The 11,220-nt window shown below is 35.3% G+C and overlaps 1 pseudogene; it reads right to left on the bottom strand.

Annotated features, from left to right (window-relative positions):
* Positions 1–1,817: 1,817 nt before the first annotated feature.
* The window catches only part of LOC107858646, a 10,586-nt pseudogene continuing 1,183 nt past the window's right edge, over positions 1,818–11,220 (bottom strand).

Below are 11,220 nucleotides of genomic sequence, written 5' to 3'. Positions count from 1 at the left end.
CTTGAATCAAAAGGGCTCATCACCTACTGACTGAAAGTTGTAACTGTCTGATTATGATATGCACGCTAGAACTTGTACATATATTATTAAATAATGAAGCACATAGACGTATATGTGGATCAGTGCTTTTGGAATGTATTAAGCATGTGGGGGTGAATGTATAAGTAAAACAATATCTCAAGGTTTATATAAACTTGTAAAAATATGCATGCTAAGTGTAAATGACTCACATTAGCTTGAATAACTGAAAGCTGAAAATCATAAATCATAAATAATAAAGCATATTGTATAAATCTTGTGAGTCATAACACTTAGTTCTAAAAGTTTTACTGTCACTCTTTATATTTGTGGAATAAGTAGGACTGAAGTAGAGTATATTGTCAAATCATGCAGGCTAAGTGTAAAGAGATTCACTTTTATTATACTATAACTGAAAGCTGAAATCTCATAGCTGATATCTGATGTAAAACAATAGCTAAATAAAATTGTGAGCCTTTATACTTAGTTTCTAAAAGCTATTCTGTTATTTTGTTTTAGGACTTAGGGAGGTTCTTCTAACTGACATACACCACGTGAGCTATCATGGTGTCCAACGTCTTGTTCCCCTAATGGGAAAACCTCACATTGGGGAGAGGTGTCATACTCTTGCCAAAAAGTATAACCTAAGCTGAGTGATCATAATCTGTATCTGAATCCATATAAATGGGAATAATTTAAATAATCTGAACCTAAGTTATCTCGTAGTTCTGGGGAATATGAACTAAGACACATACCTATCTCGGTGCTAAATACTACTCCCTTACTTATATGCTCATTCTGTAGGAAATTCATCTTAAAAATAGCATAAGGGTTTATAAAAAAAATAGTTATGCATCTGTCTGTTTTAAACCATAATCAAAAATAAATGTGTGGATTCCATATCTTAGCTGAGGATCAAAAGATTAAATCTTTCTTAAAATCTAATTACATGCTTATCAAAGAATGCTTAAACATCATCTTTCTTGAAATATCAAGACTTAAACATAGGGCTTATAACCCATTCTTAAAAATTATGTCAAATTACAACAAACTTTATGCTCAACAATAATAATCTTGAAATACTTTTAAAATTCTAGTCAAGATAATGAAATTCAATTCTCAATATGTGAAATCAAGTCTCACGCATAAACATGTGAAAGTAGATATGCAATTCAATACCTAAATCACTTGTAACTTCATAAACTTCAAGTAATTATAATTGGGTATGAACCCTAGATTGAAATTCATGTAAATTCAACTTTTAAAACTATTTTTGGGCACAAGGATGAAAAAAGTATCCTTGTTCATAACCCCACATACCTTAAAGACAAAGAAATTGTGAAAAGATTAAACCTTTAAGCTTCATTGCCCAAACCCTAAGTTGTTTCTCTTCTCTCGTATTTTAGATGATGAACTAATGATTTTGGTAGGGTTAAAATGGGTTTTAGGGGCTTTAATCTTGTGTAGTTATGTTTAGGGACGGTTATGTAGAGTCAAATCACTTAGTTGCCCTCAAAATAACTCAAAAATGGAGTTTTTACAACACTTGGCCTTAGGCTTTGCAGCTCAAACTCCATGGCAAACATTTGGCTTTTCGGTGCAAACCCTATGGTAGCAATTCAAACCCTATGAAAAAATTAGGCTTTATGACACAAACCCTATGGTAAATATTTTCCAGTGAATATTTGCAATGGTATGGCGATGCCTAGCCATTGCCTAAGCTCTAGTTTGTGATGCCAACTTAGCTTTGAGGTCCTTAAACACTACTAACACCACCACCACCACCACATGATCTACCATCACTACAGGGGTCCTAAATATCATTTTAAAACCATCGAAAGGGTGTTACGACTATGGGGTGTTACATGCTCCTTACATCCCTGAACATGAATCAACTCAAAAACCATCGTCTCGAAGTCCGAAAGGTTAACTTAAAACTCATCAAAGTTAGAATGTCTTAAAAATGGCTAAGTCCTCAACACATATCTAGATTTTCAGGCTTTTAGCCTCTTATGCAAGCACTAAGAGCTGAACTGAGCTAAGAAAATTACGGGTATTACATAGGGGTTGAGAAGAAGAGCTGGAACTGTTGCCTGCCATGGATGTCTTTCAATCTGTCTCCCAGTTAAATTGATCTCACCTATTTTAATAGAGAAATATTTATCTCTCTCTTAATTGATCTGATGCCTTGATACTATTGGGGATTGAAAAAGAATGATGAAAGCAAACAGAATAATTTTCAGAAGTCTTTTGATTGCAAAAGAAAATGCTACAGCAGTGGCCTATTAAATAGTCTTACAACTAACTTACTTTAGCTAAAAATAAGAAACTAACAAGGAAGTGGATAAATATGATGCCCACTAACTCTACCCTATCAACTAAAAACTAGCAAACTATTTCATGTTAATTAATTGAACAAGCACAACTGTTACTAGGTAAAACTAGAAAGTAAATCAACACATTTTTGAAGCATTAATCAACAGGACCTAGTCCTCACTCGCTATCCCAGACCTCAATAATGGTTGATCTCACTATAGGACTCCTAACTAAGTGGTAACCATTTTCTTCAACCCAAATGATCGACCCAACATTCCTACTCTTTTTATTATCACCTTTATAGCGAATTGTCATAGTATCTTTGCCTATCATTCTTCCCCTTCGACACCAGAGTTTGAGGAGACACCGAAATAGTCGAATTCTTGGGAGTTTCTATCTTCACTTTATAAGTTGATCTACCTTTAGCAATAATCATAAGGGTCCTCTTGAGTTTCTACTCCATCGAGGTGAAGATTCCATCAAGACTGAATGGGTATAAAGCAATGAATGATGGGTAGTTGAGATCAGCTGATGCATTTGTGCAGTTGTGGTAATCCACTGACAATCTTGCAAATGTTTTGAACTGTTCTTCTATGAAATTCATAGAGCATAATAGATTTATGTAATATTGTGGAGTGGCATCATATACTAGGTCGTGATCAAGAGCTTTGTTATGCCTAGCTCCCATATCTAAGGGTGTGGCTACTATGTTATCATCCTATTTAATTGACTTTTGAGTATTATCCAAGTGGTTTTCCGTGGTCATTATGGTGGAGTGAATAGTTGAAGAACTCCATTCAAGATGTGTGCCTTTTAGCATTGCAGCAATTCCAACTGCATGAGGAGAAGCCATGGATGTGCCTGATTGAAGTTCATAATCAGAGGATAAATCTAAGTTCTGGATACTTTTTGAAACAAGATTAGGTAGAACTGATGCAAGAATAAGCACCCCTGGTGCCATAATATCTGGCTTTGAGATTCCCAATTGTCTTCTAGAGAGCCCTCGTGCTGAGGATCCAACAAGAACTGGGCTGGTCTTTTTCCATCCACATATGATTCTTGGAATGTTATAGTGGTCGTGAGAGTAACACTTCTTTTAACATAATTAATGACTTTTTCCCTTCCTTTTTGTCAATCACAACTCTCGGGTAAGAAAAAGAAGATGACTTGAACACTTCTGGATCCTCAGAAATTAAAATATCAGCTTTGTCTTGCTCGGTTGATGTTAGAAATTTGACTCAAGGAACCAAAACCATCTTTATCAGCGTTATAGTCACAGATGAGGATTGTGCGTTCAGGATCAGGAACTTATGATAGCAATTCACCTGAATTGCAAGTAGCTAGAGTTTTGTTGTAAATAACTGATGAATCCCTGACAAAGGCTCTTGCAGGAAAAAAGCTCTACCCCCTAAATTTTAACCCATTGCCCAAAGTCAAAGTTCTTGCAGATGTCCGATCAATGTACCCTGATGCCACACACAAGATCCATGGAGATCTATTAAGCATCCTACTCTTGGACCTCGGTTTCCAGATGAAGCTAAAACTAGCAGTCCCTTCATTATAGCTCCAAAAGATGCAATTGATATAGAATTTTCATACAGAGGGATAAAACAAAACCCAAAAAAATGGGTATCATGTCAACACCGTCTGCTATAGCTTGGTCTATAGCAGCAATAAAATCTGAAATAAAGGTTCATTTATCAAAGCTAAATTTATACACAGCTAGCGTAGCTCATGGTGCAACTCTTTTTGTTGTTCCTGGTGCATATCTAAAATGGTAAACTCCTTTCACAAAGTTCCTAGCTGCAATAGAAGCGCAATGTGAGACATGACCTTCAGTATCCCTTGCATAATTCATGGAAATGTTTATGGTAGATGAAGGGCTAGGGTGGGTTGCTTCTCGACTCAGGACACAATGTCCAGAATCACACACACAACAAGAACTAGGAGATAAATAAAATAAGAAGTGCATGAGTACAAAAAGGTAAATACACAGGATTTTTACGTGGAAACTCCTTTCTCAGGGGAGAAAAACCACAATCTGCATCCAGGATTTTAAGCTCTACTATATTTAAGCAACCTCTTGAATAGAGACTCCAAGGATTAACCTCCTAAGCCTTTATTTCCTAGAAATAACTATATTACAAGAGAACCAATAAGTAACTCAACTTCTTCCACTTCCAACTAACTCTAACTGAACTCCTCAAGCTAACTCTTTCTTGGACAATAACCCTAGATGATTTACAATGAGACAGTCACACTACAATGCCTGCTACAATCATAAGTAAGCGTAGGCAAGAATTTAAGTAAAAAATACAAAGATTCAACAATAACAATGAAATAAAGATACAACTCGATGAACAACGGGGTCCTGTTACAGTCCCAGCCTTTGATTACAGTGCTACACCAATTCAGAAAGATCTTTAATTGTGAGAATATGGAAGTGTTGATTTTGTTGTTAAGGAAGACGAGCATTATATATTGTGACACAAGTAAAACTAGAAGCAATCTCGTTGATGGAGGCAAAAAAGGTGTTAGCAACTTTTCACCAACCTTTATATCATGTGTCAGCTGGACTGTTGACTGTGACAGTGACAAGTGAGCTCAGCCTGTTCCCTAATGCATAGAAGTTTTTATCATCACAACCAAGACTTCATGGAACAGGTATCATCAAAACTAAGGACTTAACAGTGGGATCATTAGCCAAAATTCCCTTATTGAAGTAATTAGCCCCAATGAGATTTCTGCTGCACATTGAAGTGCTAAACTGCGTGCCGGTCCTGCAAATTCCCTTCCACCTTTTAGGTATTAGACGCATACCGTCATCTCGAAAACTTATGGATTCAGGCTAGATCCCTTCATCAATAACACCAATAATCACATCTTGGACTAATTCGGAAGCAAGCCATAGACCAGATGAAGGATTGAGTTTGAGAAAATCAGATGTATGGGTAGTGTGAGGTTTTATAGTTCTGTCTTTGTATGCTGAAATGAAACCTGGTGACTTCTTCAAAGTTGTCAGTTCATCTTTGGACAAAACAGCACTGAAACCATGAAACACATTGTCATACGGGTAAAAAAGTTTAGGAATAGAGTGGAATCTGTCTATTGATGAAGGAACAGAAACTTAGATAGAATCAATGGTACAAGAATGCCAATAACGGCTCAAGTAGGTCCACCAAATAAGGAAAGGAGTTCTCGTTTTAAAACTCTAGAAAATCCCAAAATAAAAGGGTCTACTCCTTACTCAAGTTCCTAGGCATTAAAGATTTATCCAAATGGACAAATATAAGTGGATCTTTGTAGTGGGTTTAAGTTAAAAGTGTGAATGGAAAATGAAGAAATTAAGTGAAGGGAAAAATGAGATAACACTTGAAAAAAGAAAGTGTACTCAAAATAAAGAAAAGTCTATTAATTCTTTCACATTGGTGGGAGAATGAAACTTTCATATGTTTATATTAAGAAACACAAACTGCACATGGTAAGTGAGGCAAGAACCAAGGGGTGCCTCATGCCGTCGTCGTTGCTCGCTCGACTTCGGCTTCAGCTTAGGATTTAGATTTGGATCGATTGATGAGATTAATTTTTTAGACAATTTATTTACACAGTCCAAAAATACAACGGAAAAAATGCAAAAGTTTTTGTTTCTCTATTAAAGCGTGCATGCTTCTGCATGCAGAACCGCTGAAAGCTGCTTTGGAAAATAGTATGACTGTTTGGATGGTTATGGCTGTTCGAAAAAAAAAATAACTATTTTGAACGGATAGACATGACTATTCAAAAGAGATACACCATTCCGATGAACCATTGCCTCCTTTTCAAAGAGGTACTTCGTCGCTATATAAACCTGCAATTTCCACAGGTTTGGCATGGAAAAAATTTTTGCATTAAAATACTTCTTGTCTTCTTAATAAAATCCATTTGATCATCTCCCGTCGTGTGAGATCGAAGAAAACCAGAACGTTTAAGGTACCACTACTTTCTAGTTGTGAAGCCATTTTCTCCTGGGAGGAAAATTCGGCAACCGCAGGTACTTTAGGAGAATTATTTCCCTAAGGACACTTCGTGAATTCGAAGGACTTGGATTATTCTGTTTCATCTTATTTCTTAATAAAATAACACACGTCTTCGATAGTTCATATTGAACTTGTGTTGAAGGTGTGGAAATCTTCATAAGTTTTCTTGAAAATCTTGAACTTGTGTTGAAGTTTAGTGAATTAACATACAAATTTTGTGTACTCAAAACAATAATCTTAAGGAAATAAGAAGTATTTTGATATACTAAAATTAACTGTATTTTTTTGACAGGAAAGTGACTATTGACAGTCATGTGAATGATGTTGGAATGAGTGTAGCAGCTACAAAAGTTGCCACAATGAGTCATATGAGAGCTCTGCAGGCACTGGTACCAGCAGAGAAACTCAAAAAATTCACAAGTGTTGATTTTAAAAGGTGGCAACAGAAGATGTTCTTCTACCTTACAACCTTATATCTTCAAAGATTTACATCTGAAGAAGCTCCAGAGTTGCCGGAGGGAACTTCAAACCAGGAGCGATTTGTCATTATGAAGGCATGAAAACATTCTGATTTTCTATGTAGGAATTACATTCTAAGTGACCTCCAAGATGACTTATACAGCGTGTATAGTGGAATGAAGACATCGAAAGAGTTATGGGTGTGTGCTAGAAAGAAAATACAAGACTAAGGATGCTGGAACCAAGAAGTTTTTTGTTGCAAGATTCCTTGAGTATAAAATGATTAATAGTAAGTTTGTTGTATCTTAAGTACAGGAACTGCAAGTTACCATCCACGATCTCCTTGCGGAAGGTATGAGTTTGGTAAATTCCTTAGTTGAACATGCTAAAAATGTTCTTAATGTTCACATAAACTTTATTATAGGTTTAGTTGTGAACGAGGTATTTCAAGTCGCGACAATAATAGAGAAGTTGCCACCTATGTGGAAGGACTCCAAGAACTACTTGAAACATAAACCAAAAGAGATGAAAGTCAAAGATCTCATAGTGAGACTACGCATTAAAGACGACAAAAAAGCCACAAAAAGAAGGTCAAAAGAAAATTCTGCAATGAGTAGAGCAAACATTGTAGAAGCCGACCACAACAACTCGATAAATTGAAAGAAAGTTAGACAAGAAAGCAATCAACCTAAGAAAAAATTCAAAGGGAAATGGTTTAGTTGTTGCAAGATTGGCCACATGTCAACAGATTATCGTGCGCCTAAGAAAGGCAAAAATAAGGACCAAGCAAATATGGCAGAATCCAAGAAAGAAATGGATGATCTGTGTGTCATGATATATGAATGCAACTTGGTGGAAAATCCTCAAGAATGATGGATGGATTCTGGTTCCACCTGCCATATTTGTACAAATGAGGAGTTGTTTGTTGTATTTTCTCCAACTCAAGGTGAAAAGAAGATCTATATTGCAAACTCCACAACTGCAAAATTTGAAAGAACAGGAAAAGTCTAACTGAAAATGACATCAGGCAAAGTGTTGACTTTAAACAATGTCCTGTATGTACCGTAGTTATGGAATAACTTGATTTCTGTATCACTTCTTGATAAAAATGAATTAAAATATGTGTTTGTTTTCAGAAAAATTGTACTTAGTAAAGGAGAAGTGTACGTAGGAAAAGGCTACCTCACTGAGGTCCTATTCAAAATGAATGTAATGAATGTTGAAATCAATAAAAGTTTTGTTTCTTCTTACTTGCTTGAGTCTAATGATTTGTGGCATGAATGATTAGAATATGTCAATTACAAAACATTGCGAAAAGTGATTAACTTAGAAGTTTTGCCAAACTTTGAGTGCAATAAATCAAAATGTCAAACGTGTGTGGAATCAAAGTATGTTAACCATCTGTATAAGTCCGTTGAAATAAATTCAATCCCTTAGACTTAATCCACACTGACATTTGTAATATGAAGTCAACACTATCTCGTGGTGGGAAAAAGTATTTTATAACTTTTATTAACGATTGCACTAGATATTGTTATGTCTATTTGCTAAACAGTAAGTATGAAGCAATAGATACATTTAGCCAATATAAAATAAAACTTGAAATCAGTTAGATAAAAAGATCAAAACTATAAGAAATGATAGGGGCGGAGAATATGAATCTCCCTTTGGGGAAATATGTGTAGAGAATGGAATTGTCCATCAAACTGTGGCCCCGTATTCACCTCAATCTAATGGAATTGCGGAAAGTAAAAACCAAATCTTAAAGGAAATAATGAATGCCTTAGTAATAAGTTCAGGTTTATCGTAAAACTTATGGAGGGAAGCTATCCTTACAGCTAACCGAATACTCAATAGAGTTCCCCATAGTAAGACACAATCAATTCTATATGAAAAATAGAAAAGAAGGAAACCGAACTTGAAATATTTCAAAGTGTAGGGGTGTCTAGCGAAAGTCCAAGTTCCTATGCCTAAAAAGGTAAAAATAGGACCTAATACAGTGGACTGCGTCTTCATAGGATATGTTAAAACTAGTAAAGCATGTCGGTTTTGGTTCATAAATCCGAACATTTGGATATCAATAAAAATATGGTAATTGAATCAGATAATGTTAAATTCTTTGAACACATTTATCCATATAAAACAAGACATGAACGGTCTAGTAGAGGGTATAAACGACCACAAAATGAACCAAGTAAGGATGTATATAATGATGAAACACCAAGAAGTAGTACATGTCAAAGAACGTCAACTTTGTTTGAATTAGATTTTGTAACATTTCTCTTAGAAAATAAGCCTCAAACATTTAAAGAAGCAATGGCATCTTTAGGCTCATCCTTTTGGAAAGAGGCAGTCAATAGTGAGATTGATTCAATCTTAAGAAACCATATGTGGAAGTTGGTTGATCTTCCTCCAGGAAATAAATCTTTAGGTTTTAAATGGATCTTCAAAAGAAAAATGAAAGTGGATGGTACTATTCACAAATACAAAGTAAGGCTTATAGTAAAAGGCTTTAAATAAAAGGAAAGCCTTGATTACTTTGATACGTACTCACCTGTAATGAGGATAACATCAATACGAATGTTCATTGCCTTGGAGGAGGATATAGTCTTGAAATCCATCAAATGGATGTAAAAACAACATTCCTAAATGGAGAATTGGATGAAGAAATTTACATGGAACAGTCTGAGGGTTTTGTGGTTCCAGAAAAAGAAAATAAGGTGTGTAAACTTGTTAAGTCACTTTATGGACTAAAACAAGCACCTAAACAATGGCAGGCTAAGTTTGACCAAACCATGTTGGCAAACGGGTTTAAGATAAACGAATGTGATAAATGTCTTTACATTAAAGCCACTCCAAATCACAAGGTCATTGTTTGTTTGTATTTGGATGATATTTTGATCATCAGTAGAGACATTTCTAACATAAATGCTATGAAATGAATGCTTAAGAGCAAGTTTGATATGAAAGACCTTGGAGTTGCAGATGTGATCTTAGAAATAAGAATCCATAGAACTCCACAAAGGTTGGCATTGTTACAGTCTTATTACATCAAAAAGGTACTTGAAAGTTCAAGTATTTGGAATTGGGTATTGCCAAGACTCCATTGGAAGTGAGCTTTGCACTTCAAAAGAATAAAGGTGAAAGTGACTAACAATTAAACTATGCAAGAGTGTTAGGATGTTTGATGTATATCATGAATTGTACACAGCCAGACATAACATGTGTTATTAGTAAATTGAGTCGATACATAGGTAATCCCAATAAAACTCATTAGATGGCAATGAAAAGAGTTTTGGGATATCTTAAATACACTAAAGACTACGTTTTTCATTATAATAAATATTTCGCGGTAATTGAAGGATATAGTGATGCAAATTAGATCACTGGCTCAAATGAAGTAAAATCTACAAGTGGAAATATATTTATTATAGTTGGAGGAGCAGTCTCTTGGAAATCGTCCAATCAGATATGTATTGCTCACTCCACAATGAAATCTGAGTTTATCACATTGGATAAAGTCGGTGAAGAAGTAGAATGGCTCCAAAATTTCTTGGAAGATATTCCTTATTGGCCCAAACTAGTGGCACAAGTATATATACAATGTGATAGCCAAGCGGCAATAGGTAAGACAGAAAACATAATGTATAAGGGTAAATCTCATCACATAATATGGAGACATAATACCGTTAAAGAACTTCTCTCTAGTGGAATTATCACTATTGACTATGTGAAGTCAAATGATAATGTGTCAGATTCACTTACAAAAGGCCTATCCAGAGAGGGAGTTGAGAGAACATCCAAGGAAATGGGTTTACGGTCTAGGATAAGTTAGTATGGCTGTTACTCTACTTAGGAGAAAGGAAATCCCAAGATCTAGGTTCAAGGAGATCAAACAAAGTTGTGTCTGACAGGTTCAACATTGTCAATATACCCAAACCATTCTCATAATGTAGACAATGTTTAGTAAACAAGGATAAGACTTATGGTGCGAAGTATTTTAACGATTATCTAAATTTGGTAGATTTGACCAAATAGTTTAATCTATAGGATTAAAAATTTAGAAGTTACCTATGTGAGGGTGAAGTGGAAGCCGCTTCAAGGAGAATGTTAGTAAAGGTCTATTCTCTAAGCTCTCATGAAACCGGGACGTGGTCATGACTGAAACGAACAAAACCATGAGAATCATAAACGGTAGAAGGCTATTTATGTGACATGTGTTTTCTAGGTGTACATTAAAGATCGACGGTTCAAAAATATCAAATCTACCGATTGACCAAATGCATCTCATGCATGTTCACTACAAAAAGTTCAAAGGAAAACCCACTTATCCAGATGTAATCATTCTTCGCTTGATGATCATATACTTATCCGTAAAGTTTTACAAAGAATAGTCATTTCCCATTCATGT

This window comes from Capsicum annuum, chromosome 1, assembly GCF_002878395.1.
Source record: "Capsicum annuum cultivar UCD-10X-F1 chromosome 1, UCD10Xv1.1, whole genome shotgun sequence".
NCBI classification, from domain to species: domain Eukaryota; kingdom Viridiplantae; phylum Streptophyta; class Magnoliopsida; order Solanales; family Solanaceae; genus Capsicum; species Capsicum annuum.
This window is presented reverse-complemented; position numbering and strand designations above follow the sequence as displayed.